We start from the raw sequence: 22245 nt of genomic DNA on the forward strand, positions 1-22245 counted from the left end.
CGGGTGTGTTCTTTGGTCAGGTCTGCGGGTAACTGTCTGTAGTGTTCCTGGTTGTCCAGTTGTCGGCATGCTTCTTTGCAATAGACAATTCTGTTCTGTAGGACGATGGCTCCTCCTTTGTCTGCTGGTTTGATGACGATGTTGCGGTTGTTCTTGAGCGTGGATGGCACTGCGTTGTGCTCGGGTGACATTCTGGACTGTCTTGTGAGTGCGGCTGATGAAAAGCTTAGGGCAGCGACCCTCCGGAGGGGTCCAATTTGACTCTTTCTTCTTCGGTTGCTGCACTGCGGATCCCTCTGTCTGCTGTTCCGGATCATTGATTGTCTCATTGGGTTCGCTGCTGACATCTTGGGATTTGTGGAAGAATTCCCGGAGCCTCATTCTCCTGATGAATTTCTCTGTGTCTGCCGCAAGACTGATGGGGTCTATTTTGGTGGTGGGGCAGAAATTGAGCCCTCGGCTGAGGACTTCGATTTCGTCTGGTTGAAGGGTGTGGTCGGACAAGCTGACGATGGACTTCCCCGTGGTTTCAACCGTGGTACCGGGGGAAGCTTGGTTGCTGCTGGTGGTGATGCCGAGTTTCTCAAGCTTCCGGTTCTTGGTGTGCATGTAGGCAGCGTAGTTCCGTTGCCTCGTCTGTTTGGCGGTGTCTCGTAGCTGGTCTGCTGTGTCCTGAGCACAGGCTGAGAACATGGACTCTATCTTGGTTTCGAGGTTGCGGCGTCTGTTGTAGAGCTGGTGTATGAGATGGTTGAGGAGTGTGCGAGAGGTATGACGGCAGAGTCTCTCAGCGTAGTCTGTGTTGTAGGTCGACTTGAGTGGGTTCGTGATCTGTAGTCCTTTCGGGATCTTGTCTGCTTTCTTGCATCTCTGTAGAAACTTAATGTCTGTGTCGATATGCGCGATCTTCTTGGGAGATCCTCTCCACTTTGAGCCGGCAGTTTGTGGTGTTGATAGTAGCCATGATGTGGAGATGCCGGAGTTGGACTGGGGTGGACAAATGTGAGAAGTCACACAACACCAGGTTATAGTCCAACAGCTTTATTTGAAATCACAAGTTTTCGAGCACTGCTCCTTCGTCAAGTGAAGTGAAGAGATGCATATAGGCACAGCATATATAGTCAGAGAAGACTGCCAGATGATTACAGGTAATCTTTCTAACTGCCCTTTATCACACCTCGGCAGAGAGATAATCACAGCAATCAAAGGTGTGAATGGTGTCCAAACAGGTCAGTCAGGAAAACATTACATCAAAGAACAATGAGGTGGGGTCACAAGGGGTCAAATGTTGCAGATGCTGGGGTCTGTATGAGTCAACCGGGATTTTGGGTTCATGTCACGCTACATGTAACCCCACGTGACGTAGAGTCATCCAGACTCGAGTCGTCGTTAGCTTGTTCTCTCTAAACAGATGTGGCAGGACCTGCTGTGATTTCCAGGGAAAAAAATTTTTTTTTTTTTGTGTTTTTCCATACAGACCCCAGCATCTGCAACATTTGACCCTCTTGTGACCCCACCTCACTTCTTTGATGTAATGTTTTCCTGACTGACCTGTTTGGACACCATTCACACCTTTGATTGCTGTGATTATCTCTCTGCCGAGGTGTGATAAAGGGCAGTTAGAAAGATTACCTGTAATCATCTGGCAGTACTCTCTGACTATATATGCTGTGCCTATATGCATCTCTTCACTTCACCTGACGAAGGAGCAGCGCGCCGAAAGCTTGTGATTTCAAATATAGCTGTTGGACTATAACCTGGTATTGTGTGACTTCTCACATTTGTCCACCCCAGTCCAACACCGGCATCTCCACATCAAATTACATAATAGTTCTTCTTGTTATAGATATTTAATCTAAATCCTTGCCTACAGGAGTCTTCAATATAGCAGGCAAACATCTCTAAAGAGATAAAAGCCACCCCACAGGACTATAAGGAAAGTAAAGCACCCAGGTGCCTCAAAAGGTATAGGGCCAACAAAATGCTTAATTATAGAATACATAGTTCACACAGGAAACCTTCAAGAACTGCCTTGTGACTTCCTTTCTTGTCAAGTACACGCTTTAGCACACAGCTATCCAATTCGGCTTCCTCTGCGTAGCTCAAACAAATTTGAAAACAAAAAAAAACCTGGAAGTTGTGAATTTCAAAAACTTGACAAAGGAGAAGAAAAATTAATGTGAAATTATAAAAGCTTCCTAGATGGACTAGTGGAGTGAAGTACAGGCTAATGTACAACAAAGCTATACAGACCAGGAAGGTCATCAAATTCGATCCTAGTCCATATTAGTTTAGGTAATCTCAGACGGAATAGCAATTAGGGTGATAGAAATGGTCTCAGCTCTCCTGCCCTAAGGAGAACAGAGAGGAAAAAAAAACAGCCAAGGTTCCTGCTCCTGCTCTTTATCCAGATGCGATAGGATCAGGCTCAGCTATGATGCCCGCTATGGTCAAATGTCTCGACTCATAACTGAACAGGGATTTGGACAGGAAACCAGAGAGCTGCCACTACATGTTGATTCGTACCCCAGCAAAAGTCAGCACGTTCAAGAGGAGGGGGAAAATTGAGGGTGAAAAAATAAAAACCAGGGCAATAGGGGTACTATAGTTTACTTTATGTATACAGCATTCTTGGGACAAAACTCTCTCGATACAGGAATTGTCCCCTTGGAATAGAAATTGCCAGTGTCACTCCACTATTTAAGAAGGGTAAGAGATAAATTAGATAATTATAGGCCTATTAGCCCAATGTCTGTTGTGGGGAAGTTACTAGAATCTATTAGGGACAGAGTGACTGAGCACTCAGACAGAGTGACTGATCAGAAAGATCCAGCATGGATTTGTAACGAGCAAGTCATGTCTAACGAACAGAGTTGAATTTTTTGAGGTAACTAATATGATAGATATGGGAGTGTCTATGGGTGTTATTTATATGGACTTCAAGAAGGCATTCAATAAGGTTCCATATAAGAGACAGTTAACAAAAATGAGAACTCATGGTATTGGAGGCAACCTATTGACAATAGTGTCAGCCAGTGGCTCAGTTGTTAGCACCCTCGCCTGAATCAGAAAGTTGTGCGTTCAAGTCCCACTCCAGAGACTTGAGCACAAAAATCTAGGTTGACACCCCAGTGCAGTACTGAGGGAGTGCTGCATTGTTGGAGGTACTGTCAAATCGAGGCCCCATCTGCGCTCTCAGGTGGACGTAAAAGATCCCATGGCACTATTTCGAAGAGGAGCAAGGGAGTTATCCCCGGTGTCCTAGTCAATATTTATCCCTCAATCATCATCACTAAAAACAGATTATCTGGTCATTATCACATTGCTGTTTGTGGGACCTTGCTGTGCGCAAATTGGCTGCCGTGTTTCCTACATTACAACAGTGACTACACTTCAAATATACTTTATTGGCTGTAAAGCGCTTTGAGACGTCTGGTGGTCGTGAAAGACACTACATAAATGCAAGTCTTTCTTTAAGTGAGTGAACAATACTGTGGCAGATGGAGTTCAAGGTGAGAAAGTGTGAGGTTATCCACTTTGGACCCAAGAAAGATAGATCAGAGTATTTTCTAAATAACAAGAAACTAGGAACTGTGGAAGAATAGAGATATTTAGGGGTCAAAATACAGAAATCACTAAAAGCTATAGAAGAGGTACAAAAAATAATTAAAAAAGCTAAAGAAATGTTGGCTTTTATCTCAAGGGGACTGGAATACAAAGGGGTGGCTGTTATGTTACAGTTATACAAAGCTCTGGTGAGGTCCCATTTAGTGCACTGCGTTCAGTGCAGGACACCGCACCTCAGGAAGGTTATAGTGGCCTTGGAGGGGGGGCAGCGCAGATTCACCAGGATGATACCAGGGCTAAAAAGATTAAATTATGAGGACAGGTTGCATAGACTAGGCTTATATTCCCTTGAGTAAAGAAGATTAAGGGGGGGATCTAATTGAGGTGGTTAAGATGATTAATGGAGTTGATAGGGTAGAGAAACTATTTCCTCTGGTGGGAGAGTCCATAACAAGGGGGCATAACCTTAAAATTAGAAGGCAGCCATTCAGGGGTGATGTCAGGAAGCACTTCCTCATGCAAGGGGTAATGGAAATCTAGCACTCTCGCCCCACCCCAAAAATCTGTTGAGGCTAGGACAATTGAAAATTTTAAATCTGAAACTGATGGACTTTTGTTAGGCAAGGGTATTAAGTGTTACAGAACCAAGACGGGTAGATGGATTAAGTTACAGATCAGCCATGATCTTACTGAATGGCGGAACAGGCGCTCATGGCTGAATGGCCTACTCCTGTTCCTATATGTAAAACATGCTAAAATAGCTGTTTATGGAGGCCGCCCTTCACCCACCGGGCTCTGAGTCCAGCCCCTTCCCTCACTCTCACCTTCCCTCTCTCTCTGTCTCTGTCTCTCCCTCTCCTTCCCCCCCAGTCTCTCTCTCTCTCTCCTTCCCCCCCAGTCTCTCTCTCTCTCGCTCTCTCCTTCCCCCCAGTCTCTCTCTCTCTCTCTCCTTCCCCCCAGTCTCTCTCTCTCTCTCCTTCCCCCCCAGTCTCTCTCTCTCCTTCCCCCCAGTCTCTCTCTCGCTCTCTCTTTCCCCCCAGTCTCTCTCGCTCTCTGCTTCCCCCCAGTCTCTGTCGCTCTCTCCTTCCCCACAGTCTCTCGCTCTCTCCTTCCCCACAGTCTCTCGCTCTCTCCTTCCCCACAGTCTCTCGCTCTCTCCTTCCCCACAGTCTCTCGCTCTCTCCTTCCCCACAGTCTCTCGCTCTCTCCTTCCCCAGTCTCTCGCTCTCTCCTTCCCCACAGTCTCTCGCTCTCTCCTTCCCCAGTCTCTCGCTCTCTCCTTCCCCACAGTCTCTCGCTCTCTCCTTCCCCAGTCTCTCGCTCTCTCCTTCCCCCCCAGTCTCTCTCTCTCTCGCTCTCTCCTTCCCCCCAGTCTCTCTCTCTCTCCTTCCCCCCCAGTCTCTCTCTCTCCTTCCCCCCAGTCTCTCTCTCTCGCTCTCTCTTTCCCCCCAGTCTCTCTCGCTCTCTGCTTCCCCCCAGTCTCTGTCGCTCTCTCCTTCCCCACAGTCTCTCGCTCTCTCCTTCCCCACAGTCTCTCGCTCTCTCCTTCCCCAGTCTCTCGCTCTCTCCTTCCCCACAGTCTCTCGCTCTCTCCTTCCCCAGTCTCTCGCTCTCTCCTTCCCCACAGTCTCTCGCTCTCTCCTTCCCCACAGTCTCTCGCTCTCTCCTTCCCCACAGTCTCTCGCTCTCTCCTTCCCCACAGTCTCTCGCTCTCTCCTTCCCCACAGTCTCTCGCTCTCTCCTTCCCCCCAGTCTCTCGCTCTCCTCCTTCCCCCCAGTCTCTCGGTCTCGCTCTCTCCTTCCCCCCAATCTCTCTCTCGCTCTCTCTTTCCCCCCAGTCTCTCTCGCTCTCTGCTTCCCCCAGTCTCTCTCGCTCTCTCCTTCCCCAGTCTCTCGCTCTCTCCTTCCCCAGTCTCTCGCTCTCTGCTTCCCCACAGTCTCTCGCTCTCTCTTTCCCCCAGTCTCTCTCGCTCTCTGCTTCCCCCAGTCTCTCTCGATCTCTCCTTCCCCACAGTCTCTCGCTCTCTCCTTCCCCAGTCTCTCGCTCTCTGCTTCCCCAGTCTCTCTCTCTCTCTTTCCCCCCAGTCTCTCTCTCTCTCTCTCCTTCCCCCCAGTCTCTCTCTCTCTCTCCTTCCCCCCAGTCTCTCTCTCTCTCTCTCTCCTTCCCCCCAGTCTCTCTCTCTCTCCTTCCCCCCAGTCTCTCTCTCTCTCCTTCCCCCAGTCTCTCTCTCTCTCCTTCCCCCCAGTCTCTCTCGCTCTCTGCTTCCCCCCAGTCTCTCTCGATCTCTCCTTCCCCCCAGTCTCTCTCTCTCTCCCCTTCCCCCCAGTCTCTCTCTCTCTCCCCTTCTCCCCCAGTCTCTCGCTCTCTCTCCTTCCCCAGTCTCTCGCTCTCTCCTTCCCCAGTCTCTCGCTCTCTCCTTCCCCAGAGTCTCTCGCTCTCTCGCTCTCTCCTTCCCTCCTTCCCCCAGTCTCTCTCTCCTTCCCCCCCAGTCTCTCTCGATCTCTCCTTCCCCACAGTCTCTCGCTCTCTCCTTCCCCAGTCTCTCGCTCTCTCCTTCCCCAGTCTCTCGCTCTCTGCTTCCCCAGTCTCTCGCTCTCTCCTTCCCCCCAGTCTCTCTCGCTCTCTCCTTCCCCCCCAGTCTCTCTCGCTCTCTCCTTCCCCCCAGTCTCTCTCTCTCTCCTTCCCCCCAGTCTCTCTCTCTCTCTCCTTCCCCCCAGTCTCTCTCGCTCTCTCCTTCCCCCCAGTCTCTCTCGCTCTCTGCTTCCCCCCAGTCTCTCTCGCTCTCTCCTTCCCCCCAGTCTCTCTCTCTCTCTCTCTCCTTCCCCCCAGTCTCTCTCTCTCCCCTTCCCCCCAGTCTCTCTCTCTCTCCCCTTCTCCCCCAGTCTCTCTCTCTCTCTCTCCTTCCCCCCAGTCTCTCTCTCTCTCTCTCCTTCCCCCCAGTCTCTCTCGCTCTCTCCTTCCCCACAGTCTCTCGCGCTCTCTCCTTCCCCCCAGTCTCTCTCTCGCTCTCTTTCCCCCCAGTCTCTCTCGCTCTCTGCTTCCCCCCAGTCTCTCTCTCTCTCTCTCTCCTTCCCCCCAGTCTCTCTCTGTCTCGCTCTCTCCTTCCCCCCAGTCTCTCTCTCTCTCTCTCTCTCCTTCCCCCCAGTCTCTCTCTGTCTCGCTCTCTCCTTCCCCCCAATCTCTCTCTCGCTCTCTCTTTCCCCCCAGTCTCTCTCGATCTCTCCTTCCCCAGTCTCTCGCTCTCTCCTTCCCCAGTCTCTCGCTCTCTGCTTCCCCAGTCTCTCGCTCTCTGCTTCCCCACAGTCTCTCGCTCTCTCCTTCCCCAGTCTCTCGCTCTCTCCTTCCCCCCCAGTCTCTCTCGCTCTCTCCTTCCCCCCCAGTCTCTCTCGCTCTCTCCTTCCCCCCGTCTCTCTCGCTCTCTCCTTCCCCCCAGTCTCTCTCGCTCTCTCCTTCCCCCCAGTCTCTCTCGCTCTCTCCTTCCCCCCAGTCTCTCTCGCTCTCTCCTTCCCCCCAGTCTCTCTCGCTCTCTCCTTCCCCCCAGTCTCTCTCGCTCTCTCCTTCCCCCCAGTCTCTCTCTCGCTCTCTTTCCCCCCAGTCTCTCTCGCTCTCTGCTTCCCCCCAGTCTCTCTCTCTCTCTCTCTCCTTCCCCCCAGTCTCTCTGTCTCGCTCTCTCCTTCCCCCCAGTCTCTCTGTCTCGCTCTCTCCTTCCCCCCCAATCTCTCTCTCGCTCTCTCTTTCCCCCCAGTCTCTCTCGCTCTCTGCTTCCCCCCCCAGTCTCTCTCGATCTCTCCTTCCCCAGTCTCTCGCTCTCTCCTTCCCCAGTCTCTCGCTCTCTGCTTCCCCACAGTCTCTCGCTCTCTGCTTCCCCACAGTCTCTCGCTCTCTCCTTCCCCCCCAGTCTCTCTCGCTCTCTCCTTCCCCCCAGTCTCTCTCGCTCTCTCCTTCCCCCCAGTCTCTCTCGCTCTCTCCTTCCCCCCAGTCTCTCTCGCTCTCTCCTTCCCCCCAGTCTCTCTCGCTCTCTCCTTCCCCCCAGTCTCTCTCGCTCTCTCCTTCCCCCCAGTCTCTCTCGCTCTCTCCTTCCCCCCAGTCTCTCTCGCTCTCTCCTTCCCCCCAGTCTCTCGCTCTCCTTCCCCCCAGTCTCTCTCTCGCTCTCTGCTTCCCCCCAGTCTCTCTCGTTCTCTCCTTCCCCCCAGTCTCTCTCGCTCTCTCCTTCCCCCCAGTCTTTCTCTCTCTCCTTCCCCCCAGTCTCTCTCTCTCTTTCCCCCCAGTCTCTCTCGCTCTCTCCTTCCCCCCAGTCTCTCTCGCTCTCTGCTTCCCCCCAGTCTCTCTCGGTCTCTCCTTCCCCCCCAGTCTCTCTCGCGCTCTCCTTCCCCCCAGTCTCTCTCGCTCTCTCCTTCCCCCCAGTCTCTCTCGCTCTCTCCTTCCCCCGTCTTTCTCTCTCTCCTTCCCCCCAGTCTCTCTCGCTCTCTCCTTCCCCCCAGTCTCTCTCGCTCTCCGCTTCCCCCCAGTCTCTCTCGATCTCTCCTTCCCCCCAGTCTCTCTCTCTCTCTCTCTCCTTCCCCCCAGTCTCTCTCTCTCTCCTTCCCCCCAGTCTCTCGCTCTCTCCTTCCCCACAGTCTCTCGCTCTCTCCTTCCCCACAGTCTCTCGCGCTCTCTCGCTCTCCTTCCCCCAGTCTCTCTCTCTCTCGCTCTCTCCTTCCCTCCTTCCCCCAGTCTCTCTCTCTCTCGCTCTCTCCTTCCCCCCAGTCTCTCTCGATCTCTCCTTCCCCCCAGTCTCTCTCGATCTCTCCTTCCCCCCAGTCTCTCTCTCTCCTTCCCCCCAGTCCAATTCCAATTCAAATGCTTTATTGGCATGAAAGTTTACAGAGAACCATATTGCCAAAGCTTACATAGCAAAAAGGTACAGTTTTCCAACATTCTGTAGGTGTCAATCGATTTGACATTTGTTGGGTACATACAATATTACTTTTAAACAATATTAATTTTAAACAGTCTTTCTACTTCATTTGGTACGTTCAATATTAATTTTAAACAGTCTTACTTTTAAACAGTCCTCAGGTTGTGACATGTTGTTACATATTTGGCCCCAAGGTATGGTCTGTCTCCTTCTCCCAGGACTAATCTCAATTTTGACAGGTCATCCAATTCCTTGAAATCTGGGGTTGTTTGGCTTAGCTTGTTGAATAATATGTTTCTTGATGTGTTGAATTTTTCGCATTTTAGGAGGAAATGCATTTCTGTTTCAACCTCGCCGGCCAGACATTGATCGCATATTCTATTCTCTCTAGGCTGCCAGGATTTCTTGTATCTGCCTTTTTCAATTTCCAGTTGGTGGTCGCTTAGTCTGTACCTGGTGAGGGTCTGTCTCTGTTTTGTGTCTCTGATGGTCGTGAGGTAGTCTGCCAGTTTATATTCTCTTTTTAGGGCCCGGTAACATTCTAATCTGCTTTGGCTTTCGGTTATTTTGTTCCAATGTTCCAGGTAGGTTTCTTTGCATTGTTTAATGATTTGGTTCACTCGGATTGGTGTTTGGACGGCTGTGTTGGTCTGGGGCTGGTCAGGGTCCGGCTGAGTACTTAGTTTCAGTAGCAGCTGACTCAGGGGACTCTTTTCTGGGTTTAGCTCTTGGGTCTGAAAGGCTTTGAAATGAAGGGTGTCTGGGGAGCTAGATTTGAGGTGATTTAGGAAGTTTAGTGCTCGTTTTTGGATGTTTATTATCAGTGGGTATCTGCCTAGTTCGGCTCTGCATGCATTTGTTGGCGTTTTTCTTTGGGTGCGAAGGATGCTTCGGCAGAATTCTGCATGTAGGGCTTCTATTGTGTGTTTTTCCCATTTAGTGTAGCTTTGGTGATTTAGCGGGCCCCATACTTCACTACCGTACAGTGCAATGGGCAGGATTATGCTGTCAAATATTTTGAGCCAGATTTTGATTGGGATTTGGATGTTGTAGAATTTTCTTTTTATTGCATATAGGGCTCTTCGGGCTTTTTCTTTTAGTGCATTCACTGCTATGCTGAAGCTCCCTGATGCTGTAATAGTTAGACCAAGGTAGGTGTAGCTCATAGTGTGTCCTATAGTGGTATCACTGAGGGTAAACTGGTATTTGTTTTCCTGACATCTGGGCCTTTTTTGAAAAATCATGAAGTTGGTTTTCTTTAGATTTACTGTTAGAGCCCAATTTTGGCAGTATTTGTCGAGTAGGTCTAGTTGTTGCTGTAATCCCTGTTCTGTGGGAGACAGCAGAACCAGGTCGTCCGCATAGAACAGGGATTTCACTTCTCCATCAAGGAGACGGAGACCTGGTGACTCGCTTTGCTCCAGCATGTCTGCTAATTCATTTATGTATCTGTTGAACAGGGTCGGGCTCAAATTGCAGCCCTGCCGGACGCCTCTTCTCTGGGTGAAGAAATCGGTGCGTTTGTCTCCAATTTTGACCCCGCATTTGTTTTTCAGATACATTGATTTAATAAGGTCATAGACTTTGCCCCCTATTCCACACTGAAGAAGTTTATAATAGAGCCCTTCGTGCCATATAGAGTCAAAGGCTTTCTTGAAGTCGATGAAACAGGCGAATATTTTCCCATTTTTTGTTTGGTGTTTATGTTTTTCAATGAGGGTGTGAAGGGTATAGATATGGTCGGCGGTGCGGTGTTTTGGAAGAAAGCCTATTTGGTTTTTTCTGAGGATATTATGTTTGTTAAGAAAATCAAGTAATCTACTATTTAGAATACTGCAGAATAACTTCCCTAGACAACTGTTGACACAGATGCCGCGGTAGTTATTTGGGTCTGATTTGTTTCCGCTTTTATATATGGGGGAGATTAGTCCTTGGCACCAGATATCGGGAAAACAGCCTGAACGTAATATGATGTTGAATAATTTGAGTACCGCACCCTGCATCTCCATATTGCTGAACTTGAGCATTTCATTTTTGATGTTGTCTGGGCCACAGGCTTTCTTTAGGTGGAGAGATTTTGTTTTTGTGGCCAGTTCTTTCCATGTGATTGGGGAGTCTAGAGGGTTTTGGTTGTCTTTAATTGTTGCTTCTAATGTGTGGAGTTTTTCTGTGACCTGATGTTGACTTGGGTTTGTTTCGTTTATTGGGATGTCTTTGTAGAGGTTTTCAAAATGTGTTCTCCAGATGTCGCCATCTTGGATTGGTAATGCTTGCAATTGTGTTGTACTCAGGTTATTCCACATTTCCCAGAATTGTTTTGGATTGGTGGAGTTTTCAATTTCTTCGAGTATTTTGTGGGTATAGTTTTGTGTTTTGTTCCTAATGGTGTGTTTATATCTTTTGAGGGTTTCATTGTATCTAGTACGTAGGTCCGGATTGTTTGGTTGCCGATGCTTTTGGTTTGATATTTTTCTCAGGTCTTTTCTGGCATTTTTGCATTCGTGGTCAAACCATTTCTTATTTTTATTTTGTCTTTTGTGACGCTTCCTCTTCTGTTTCACAAGGTCGGCTTTTACAGCTGCCTCATGGAAGATCATATTTATATCCTCTATGGCCATGTTTACACCATCTCTGGTGATCTCATATAGATTTTCTTTAAATTTTGAAATTTTACTTGTGAGATCAGGTGAATTTAGTGCTGTGATGAATTTATCTCCACTGTCTGGGGCCCATCTGTATGTCTGGTTTATTTTATGTAGCTTACTCTCTCTCTCCTTCCCCACAGTCTCTCGCTCTCTCCTTCCCCCCAGTCTCTCGCTCTCCCCCCCTTCCCCTCCCCCCCTCCCCCCCTTCACCACCCACTACCCCCCCCTCCCTCCACCACCCCCCCTCCCCTCCCTCCACCACCCACCCACCCTCCCTCCACCACCCCCCACCCTCCCTCCACCACCCCCCACCCCCTCCACCACCCCCCCCTCCCACCACCCCACCCTCCCCCCCCTCCCCCTCTCCCCCACCCCCCTCTCCCCCACACCTCCCCCCCCCTCACCCCCACCCCCCTCACTCCCCTCACTCCCCCACCCTCACCCCCACCCCCTCTCCCCCCTCACCCCCACACCCCTCCCCCCCCACCTCTCCCCCCCCACCCACTCCCCCCACCTCCCCCCCACCCACTCCCCTCCCCCCTCCCCTCCCCCCCACCTCTCCCCCCCCACCCACTCCCCCCACCTCCCCCCCACCCACTCCCCTCCCCTCCCTCCCACTCCCCTCCCCCCCCCCCACTCCCCTCCCCCCCCCCCACCCACTCCCCTCCCACTCCCCTCCCCCCCCACCCCACCCACTCCCCTCCCCACCCCTCCCCCACCCACTCCCCTCACCCCCACCCCCCTCACTCCCCCACCCTCACCCCCACCCCCCTCACTCCCCCACCCCCCCACACCTCTCCCCCCCTCACCTCCCCCCCCCCTCACCCCCACACCCCTCCCCCCACCTCTCCCCCCCCACCCACTCCCCCCACCTCCCCCCCACCCCACCCACTCCCCTCCCCCCCTCCCCCCCCCCCACCCACTCCCCCCACCTCCCCCCCACCCCACCCACTCCCCTCCCCCCCTCCCCCCCCCCCACCCACTCCCCTCCCACTCCCCACCCCCACCCACTCCCCTCCCACTCCCCCCCCACCCCCACCCCACCCACTCCCACACTCCCCTCCCCCTCCCCACCCACCCCCCTCCCCACCCACACTCCCCTCCCCCTCCCCACCCACCCCACCCACTCCCCTCCCCTTCCCCCCCCACTCCCCTTCCCCCCCCACTCCCCTCCCACTCCCCTCCCCTTCTCCCCCCACTCCCCTTCCCCCCCCCACTCCCCTCCCCTTCCCCTCCCCTTCCCCTCCCACTCCCCTTCCCTTCCCCCCCCACTCCCCTCCCCCCCACTCCCCTCCCCCCCACTCCCCTCCCCCCCACTTCCCCCCCTCCCCTCCCCCCCACTTCCCCCCCTCCCCTCCCCCCCACTCCCCTCCCCCCCACTCCCCTCCCCTTCCCCCCCTCCCCTCCCCCCCACTCCCCTCCCTTCCCCCCCTCCCCTTCCCCCCACTCCCCTCCCCTTCCCTCCCCTTCCCCCCCCTCCCCTCCCCTTCCCCCCCCACTCCCCTCCCCCCCCCACTCCCCTCCCCCCCCACTCCCCTCCCCCTCCCTCCCCACTCCCTCCCCTTCCCCCCCCACTCCCCTCCCCCCTCCCTCACCCACTCCCCTCCCCCCCTCCCTCACCCACTCCCCTCCCCCTCCCTCACCCACTCCCCCCTCCTCACCCACTCCCCTCCCCCCCTCCCTCACCCACTCCCCTCCCCCCTCCTCACCCACTCCCCTCCCCCCCTCCCTCACCCACTCCCCTCCCCCTCCTCACCCACTCCCCTCCCCCCCTCCCTCACCCACTCCCCTCCCCCCCCTCCTCCTCCCCTGTAAAAGGCTGTCTCCTGGCATGATACTAAATTTTGAGACCTTAATGATTCCCTGGTTTTCAATTTTGCAAAATCATCTAATTTAAAAAGTTAAATAAATTGATATGTAGGTTAAATCAAGACAGTATTTCACATTTAAATTTAGCATCAAATTTATATTCTTAATGGAATTACATACCTATAGTATTTATGATTTTAGCATTAGTTTATCCAGATTTTAAGCAGAAGGCAAATAATCTTCTCTGCATAAAACTGATAAGTATCTGGGCAAGAACCAACTGGAACTGCAGTTCTTTAACAGATAAGATGGAGCACATGCCACTGTCGACATCTAATACAGACCAGCTGAGCCAGGTTTGACACAGTGACCCACAAACATCAGTGTACCACTTAAAATTTTCAAGACAAAAAACACTATATAATAAAGCTTGCAAACAGCCCATAAAAAGAGATTTTACAAACAAAACTACAACACTTAACAATACTAAAGTACCAACATCTAGTCCATAGCAAATTGTTGTACATAGATAACAAACACAATCAAAACACAACTGGGGAAAATCCCTCCAGAACAGAAAGCCAGACTGAGGAATATCTGCAAATGTATCAAAACAAAACACCTCTCAAAACATCACTTTAACTTTCTATAAAATTTCTGAGATGAACTCTTTTCCATTGAAGTTTCGCTGCATCAAAGAGATCAAAACTGGGGAAAACCTTGAAAAGTTATACAGAAATGAGAGAAAAATAGTGCATTTTTTTCAGACTGGGGCCAGCCTGACAGACTGCAATTGTCATTTTCAGACCTGTACATTATGTTCAAAACATTTTAAACATTGGGAAGACCAACATCATTGTCTTCATCTACCCACCACCCACCTCTTCCCACACAAACTCCATTCGTTCATCAATTCCATCCCTTTCTCTGGCCACTGTCTCAGGTAGAACTACACTATTCGCAACCTGTGTGTTGTATTTGACCCCAAGTTGAGCTTCCGATGACATAACCTCTCCATCCCAAGGGCTGCCTACATCTACCTCTATTACATCGTCTGTCTCTGCTCCTGCCTCAGCCCATATCTGCTGAAACTCTCATCCATCCACCTCCAGACTTGACTATTCGAATACTTGCCTGGCTGGCCTCCCATCCTCCATAAGCTTAAACTCATTCAAAACTCTGCAGCTGTATCCTAACTCGCACTAAGTTCCATTCACCCATCACACCTGTGCCCACTGATTTACATTAGCTCCTGGTCCCTGAATACCTCAAATTTAAAATTCTCAAGTTCAAATAACTTCATGGCCTCTCCCCATCCTATCTTTAACTTCCTCCAGCCCTACAACCCTCCGAGAAATCTTGATTCCTCAAACTCGGGCCTCTTGTGCATTCCCCACTTTCTTCCCCCGCCATAGACAACCATGCCTTCAGGCATCTAGGCTCCGAGCTTTGGAATTCTCTCCCTAAACCTCTCCGCCTCACTCTCCTCCTTTAAGACACTCTTTAAAACCTACCCATGAGCAAGCTTTTATTCACCCCTCCGAATACCTCCTTCTTTGCCACGGTCAATTTGTGTCCGATTACGGTTCTGTGAAGTGCTTTTCGATGTTTTCCTACGTTAAAGATGCTATACAAATGCAAATATAAGCTGTTGTTCTTGTGATTGGAAGGCAGTACACTGAGCTAAGCCCAGCCCTGCCCTAACATTCACAGATCAGAATCTTCAGCAAGTGTCAACAATCAGAAATGGGAACCGTGGTTGTTTTTTCCCTTTCCTAACCCTTAGTTGTGAAGTCAATTGCAGCAGACCCACCACTGTCACCACAGCGGAGATCAAAACTCTCAGTTTAAACAAGGATCAAACCTGGCACCTTCCAGGTCTGTATAGCTGAGTGCCACATCAAGGGAACTAAGTGACCATTTTTGATCAACAGTTTTAAATCCATATTATCAAGACTGAAAAGCTGCTAAAACAGTTTCAGTGGCTAAAACCTTGCATTCAGAATCGCAGCATTTTTTGTACAAAGAGCAAAGAATAAAGAACACTTATTATATAGAGACACAAAATCAAAGATAGAGCTGTGCTGTAATATTGTGGGTCATGTAATTCCTGATAACAACCTAAATTTATTATCTAGAGATTAAGTTCGTCAGCCAACCGATTACAATGACACTAGGAGACCTTACCTAATTGCCAGCATTTTTACTTGAGTACAAAGGGTACTCAGAACTGGGGCGGGGGGGAGGGCAGCAGACTACAGCGAGACACAAAATAAAGTACTTTGTATATTAAAAAAATTGGCGCAGTCAACACTGCCTGTCCCCCCATAGGTTTCCCCATAATATCCACATCAGAGAGGAAAAATAGGCAACTGATACCAGTCATTAAAACCCTCCTTCCAATTTTCTTTTTGTGGCTGCTGCACCACATCGCCCCACAGCAATGGACCGGAAACACATTAGTATGGGGCACATAAGCCTGTATCCCACTACTTTTAAATTGTAAATCACAACTGTCATGCATACCAGCCACAGACGCAATAAAACGAATGTTACCACCAGGCTTACTAAGCATATTAGTACAATATTGTACAGGGAAAAAAAACATCACAGTTCAGTTAATACATTTTAATGTGCAAAGAGCCTTCTTGTATTATACTCTTAATTCTTCGCATCCGTTGCTACCACTCCCAGTACCACACCCCAGCATTAAAGGGTTTAAAATGCTTGGAAAACATACTAGGAAAGAGAACACCTATATTTGCATTGCTGGGCATTTTTCCACAGTTCAAGTGGATACAGCACAGACATTTCACATGGTCACCATTATGTTGTACTGAAACCCTAGTGACAACAACAATCCCAAGATAGGCAACAATGACAGTAACAGGAAAAGTTTTACAAATAATCCTTTTTTATTAACATTCACATTTAATACTCAGCCTGTTTTTTTAACCTCATGGTACATCTTTCACATTGTTTTACACAGGTCAAATTGTAACATGTTCCTGCCATAACACATTAACTCACGTTTTGTAACCAACCTACGTTCCATTTGAATCACTTCGAGCCAGACGCCAGTTCCAAAAAGTTATCCATTTGCAACTAACCCAGCAGAGCACAGTTGAGCTTGGATCCTTTACTGGGAACACAGGCTTGTCAGAAATGACAACAGACATGCAACTTACAGGCCAAGCCCACAAGTTTAACACTAAAACTTACATCTATTGCACAACTATGCTGCTTTTGTTTCATCCAAATTATCAATTTAACAAATTCTTAGTCTTGGGACTTGCATTACTCACTTCAATTGTTATCTTTATTCCACATCTTGCCAAGTTCAGGTCACAATGCCACTCTTCTACCCTCCTACTTTTTCCCCCCAGCTTTTTGGCTACTGCCTGAATCATTGTAATCATGTAACGCATGACTGACAAGAGCTTCATCAAATCACCCAGGACAAAAGAAAATCAACGTTTCTCAAGTGTCAACACTGGTTTTGGAAACCAATTGCACCGCCTACCTCAAGAAAAGTTAAAGACAAAAAAGAAAATATTGGAAATCTGACATGGCCAGAAAATGCTGGAAATACACAGATCAATTGCTAGAGAAAAAAAAGGACCAGTTAAGATTTAGGGTGTAAACCCTTCGCCCAAAATCTTAACATCTGAAAAGCTGGGGAAGTTATCATTTTGGGTGTAGATCCTTCACGGACTTACGATGGGTCCAGTGGGATCCAGTGAAAACCGGCATTTTCTGTTTTCAGCTGCTGATGGGCCTGATCCGTATTTCTAGCATTTTCTGGTTTTATCCCAGATTCCTGGCTGACTGTGTTGACAATAGTAAATAATGAGGTGAAGACAGACCCCCCCCAACAAAAAAAATCCCCATTAAATAAAATACAGATAATGATAGCAATGATGTGGGTGTGCAAGTTACAAGATGCTGGGTAGGGGGCTCCATCCCCTCCCACTGACAGTTGGTGACACAGGGCTCCGCTGCCCTGGCTCTCACTGACCCACACACTCTCTGAGGGGATCCTATTGCCACCTCTCTAGGCCTAACCTCAGCCGGGCTCTCGCCCCCATCCTCACGGGCTCATTTAAACCGCCTCGGACGCACGCCTCAAAGCTCACAGACCGTAGGCCTGCAGGGGCCCTACTCACCCGCAGGGGCTGGCTGACCGCTCACTCCGGCAGCAAAGTGCTGGCTTCCAGGAAGGGAAAGGGAGGAATCGGGAGGGGGTGGAAGTGGGAAACAAGCACCAAAGCGCAAAAGACATTAAACGAAACCTCAGAGTCAACCTAATCTGCCGACACCAAGCTCCCGCCTCCGCCGCCTTTCCCTACTGGTGGTTCGGTTTGATTGACAGGATGTGTGACCCTGCCATTGGATAAGCGCCCGGTCGATCACAGTCAGGGGCCCGCCCACTCTGCGCAGGCGCTTCCGGCAGCAGGTTCGGTTGCAGGCGCGGAGGATACGTGAGGAAAGCGGCTGCTGCACGGCTCTCAAACCAGTCCGCCCTGAAAAAGTAGTGCAGCATCTCTCCCTGCCGGTCCCTTCAAACTCCAGCGATCTTTACCCAGCGCAATTGTTTTAATGAATTACCTTTAATGATATTGATACTTTTTTTCATGGGAAATGCTTAGTGATGTTCACGTTTACCAAAGGACGCAGGAGCACTTGTACTGTAGCAAGATATCATTCCGCCAAGATGAGCAAGGCTCCGCCCCTTGGGCTGCTGTGATTGGTGGAGACGAGTCATTGCGGCCAATCAGGAAGGTCGTAATGGTCACCGTCAATGCGATTGGTTCCTCGTACGACCCATCATCTAACCCCAGAGCCACACCTTCAGGGCTTGACAGGTTAATGGAGCAGTTGGAGGCACTCTGTGAGAGATGCACATGGAGCTTCATAATTAATCCTGTATTACCAACGCCTTCCATTGCCATCAATAGTTTATTATAAAAATAAATACCTTTTGATGCTTACCATTTTTTCCATTACATGTTGATTAACAATGTGTATTACGATCTCTTGTGAAGATGGCCTCAGGTTATCAATTCAAGAAGTAATTACTTTTTCTTTATACAAGGCCCTGACTGCTCTCGCAGGTGGATGTAAAAGATCCCATGGCACTATTTTATAGAAGAACAGAGGAGTTTATCACCAGTGTCCTATTTGACCAAGCTGAGCTTCCAACCCCATATCCACTCCATCACCAAGACCACTTACCCCCATCTCCATAACATCCCCATCTCTGCCCCACCTCAGCTCGTCTGCTGCAGAAACCCTCATCCATGCCATTGTTACCTCTAGACTTGACTATTCCAATGCTCTTCTATCCAACTTCCCAACTTGGACTCTCTCTAAACTTGAGCTCATCCAAAACTCTGCTGCCCATATCCTAACTTGCACCAAGTCCACTTCACCCATTACTCCTGTGCTCACATTGACTCCCTGTCCAGCAATGCCTCGATTTCAAAATTCTCACATTTTCAATTCCCTCCATAGCTTGGCCTCTTCCCATCTTTTAAAGCTCTTCCAACCCTATAACCCACCATAATCTCGGCGCTCCTCCAACTCTGGTCTCTTCCATACCACCAATTTTCTTCACTCCATCATTGGCAGCTGTGCTTTCAGCTACCTAGGCCCCAAACTCTGGAATTCCCTCCATAAACCTCTCATCCTTTAAGATGCTCTTTAAAACCCACTTCTTTGTCTGAGCTTCTGGTCACCTGTCCTAATATCTCCTTATGTGGCTTGATATCAAATTTTGTATGATAACGCTCCTGTGAAGTGCCTTGGGATGTTTTGCTATGTTAAAGGCGCTATATATAAATGCAAGTTGTTGTTGATAGGTATAACCTTGCAGTTCTGGTATCATCCTTGTAAATCTTTTTTGCACGCTTGCCAGTGCCTTTATATCCTTTTTATAAGATGGCGACCAGAACCGTACACAGTACTCTTAAGTTTAGCATAACTTCTCTACTTTTCAATTCTATCCCTCTAGAAATAAAGCTTAGTGCTTGGTTTGCTTTTGTTATGGCCTTGTTAACCTGCATCGCAACTTTTAGTGATTTTTGAATTTGTACTCCCAGATCCATTTGCTCTTCTACCCCATTTAACTTAAAGATTTAATTTAAGACATTATAGACTTTGTCTCACTTCTTTTCATTGTGATTCTTGGTTTGGTTTACTTCATGGTGTTTCATTTGTTCACCTGACTAATTTTCGTAATTCTGCAACTTGCACACAATTTCAATCACTAACACAATTTGTTTTTCTTTTAGATTCCCTTTCTTTCTATTCAATGTAGCACTATCCTCTCTCTCCATCTGCATATCTGCCCATTATGCTGGATTACATGAAGCTGTCCAATACTCATTTGGGCCATCAACAATATTACAAGTAGCTTAAAAGATTCTAATGCTCATTAAATATTCCAGAAATACTCAATGCTAGTACTGTATGTAGAGACATGACTGCATTAATGAAGACTTATTACATTTCTCTCATTTACACTCTGGCTTTAGCATCACAGAATAGACCAGTTTTACCAAGCAGTACGCGAGGATCGCTTCCCCTCTTTCAAATATCACTCATTGATCTGCACACATAGATGAAGAGAATTACAGAGACACTAAATTTGCAGCAGACTAAGGACACAAAATAGGGGGGGAAAACAAGAAGGATTTGTAGATGGAAGAGATTAGGAAAGATCCAAGGCACCAGACACCTTTGACACAGGTTTAAATTATTTTTCAAAAAAACATTTTTTAGAGATTATATAGGGGGATTACGTAGGGTATACAGCACAGAAACAGGGCATTCAGCCCAACCAGCGTTTATGCTCCGCTCGAGCTTCATCCCATTTTTCCTAATCTAACTCTATCAGCATAGCTCTCTATTCCCTTCTCACTCATATGCTTTTCTAGCCTCCCCTTAAATGTATCTAAAATATTCGCTTCAACCACTCCCTCTGGTAGCGACTTCCACATTTTCACCACTCTCTGGGTAAAGAAGTTTCTGCTGAATTCCCTATTTGATTTCTTGGTGACTATTTTGTATTGATTACCTCTTCCCCATAAGTGGAAACACTCTCACTGAGTCTCATCTATCAAAACCGTTAATAATTTTAAAGACCTCTATTAGGTCACCCCTCAGCCTTTTTTTTCCAAGAGAAAAGAGACCCAGCCTGTTCATCCTTTCCTAATAGGTATACCCTCGTATTTCTGGTATCATCCTTGTAAATCATTTTTGCACCCTCTCTCGTGCCTCTATATCCTTTCTATAATATAGCAACCAGAATTGCGCGCAGTACTCCAAGTGTGATCCAACCAAGGTTTGATACAAATTTAGCATAACTTCTCTACATTTCAATTTTATCCCTCTAGAAACAAATGGTTTGCCTTTTTTTATGGCCTTGCTAACTTGCGTCGCTACTTATAGTGATTTGTGTATTTGTACTCCGAGATCCCTTTGCTCTTCTACCCCATTTAGATTTTTGTTTTCCAAGTAATATGTGACCTTCCTATTTTTCTTATCAAAATGTTATGTTGAACCTTTATAAAGAGCTGGTTCGGCCACAACTGGAGTATTGCATCTAGTTCTGGTCACCACACTTTAGGAAAGATGTGAAGGCCCTTGAGGGGGTGCAGAAGAGATTTACCAGAATGGTTCTGGAGATGGGGGATCTTAGCTACAAGGACAGGTTGGAGAAGCCGAATGTGTTTTCATTAGAGCAAAGGAGGTTGAGGGGTAATTTGATAGAGGTGTACAAGATTATGACAGGTTTGGATAGGCTAGACGGGGAAAGGTTGTTCCCGCTAGTTGATGGTACAAGGACTAGGGGACACAGATTTAAGGTTTTGGGCAAGCGATACAGGGAGGATGTGAGGGAAAACGTTTTTACGCAGCGAGTGGTGAGGACCTGGAACTCGCTGCCGACGGAAGTGGTGGAGGCGGAGACATAAATGTTTTCAAGGGGAGACTGGAAAGCCACTTGAGGGAAATAAACTTGCAGGGCTACGGGGTGAGAGCGGGGGAATGGGACTGACTGGATTGCTCTACAGAGAGCCAGCACAGACTCGATGGGCTGAATGGCCTCCTTCTGTGCCGTTATGACTCTATTACTTCACATTTATCTGTATTGAAATTCATTTGACAATTATATGCCCATTCTGTAAGTTTATTCATGTCTTTTTGTAATTTGTTGCAGTCCTCCTCAGCATTGACAACCACCATCCCCCCCCCCAATTTCAGCTCATCTGTATATTTAGAAATTGTGTTTTTGATTCCAAAGTCTAAATCGTTAATATAAATTGTGAACATTGGTTCTAGCACTGATCCTTGTGGAACACCACTTCCCACCTTCTGCCACTCAGAATAGCTACCCTTTACTTTCTGTCTTGAAGCTAGCTAGCTATCCATTCTGCTACTTGTCCCCTGACTCCGTATTCATTAGTCTATTATGTGGTATAATCAAAGGCCTTTTGAAAATCTAGATAAATTATATCTACTACAGTACCCTTGTCTACTCTCTGTTACCTCTTCAAAAAATTCAATGAGGTTGGTCAAGAAAGACTTTCCCTTTTGAAATCCATGTTGACTAGTCATTATAATATTTTTGGTTTCTAAATGTTCTTCTATTTTCTCCTTTAGTAAGGATTCCATTATTTTTCCTACCACCGATGTTAAACTGACTGGTCTATAGTTCCCTGGACATGTTCTATCTCCCTTCTTAAATATAAGTGTTAAGTTAGCTATCCGCCAGTCCTCTTACACTTTAACTTTTTTCTTAATGAATTATTAAATGTGTAGTAGTGAGTCTGCTATCTCTCCCCTAGATTCTTTTAAAATGCATGGATGTAATCTGTCCACACCAATGGGGTTTATCCTCTTTGAGTGCGATTAGTTTATTTAATATTTCTCTTTATTTTAAATGTAGATATCTCATTTATATCATCCAATGTCATGTCCACCTGATCTGTTTCCCTGATAAATACTGAAGCAAAGTAATTATTAATATTTCTGCCATTTCCCTATCGCGGCCTGTGATTTTATCCTGTCTATCCCTTAGTGGCTCTATTCCCACCCCAACTTTCCTTTATTTATTTATGTACCTGCAGAATATTTTACTATTGTTTTATGTTCCTTGATCATTTCATAGTTCCCATTTGCCTTCCTAATTTTTTTTGGACTTCTCTCCCAATCTCTTTGTATTCTCCCTGGTCAAGCTCTCCCCTACTGTCCATGCACTTAGTGTATGCCTCTTTCCTTGCCCTCAATTTTTTTCTTTGTTCTTTTATTCATCCATGGTGTCT

At 48.2% G+C, this 22245-nt stretch overlaps 1 protein-coding gene across 3 annotated transcripts in view; it reads right to left on the minus strand.

The window, feature by feature from the left end:
• The window catches only part of kdm4b (lysine (K)-specific demethylase 4B), a 594368-nt gene extending 577091 nt beyond the window's left edge, over positions 1 to 17277 (minus strand). For all 3 annotated transcript variants that reach the window (XM_086004915.1, XM_086004916.1, XM_086004917.1), the window contains exon 1: positions 17086 to 17277. The gene's annotated coding sequence lies outside the window, so the exon portion shown is untranslated. The remainder of the gene's footprint in view (positions 1 to 17085) is intronic.
• Between the last annotated feature and the right edge of the window lie 4968 nt (positions 17278 to 22245).

The sequence above is a fragment of the Somniosus microcephalus genome, chromosome 13, assembly GCF_052327205.1.
Source record: "Somniosus microcephalus isolate GS21.2 chromosome 13, FLI_Smic_1.0, whole genome shotgun sequence".
NCBI classification, from domain to species: domain Eukaryota; kingdom Metazoa; phylum Chordata; class Chondrichthyes; order Squaliformes; family Somniosidae; genus Somniosus; species Somniosus microcephalus.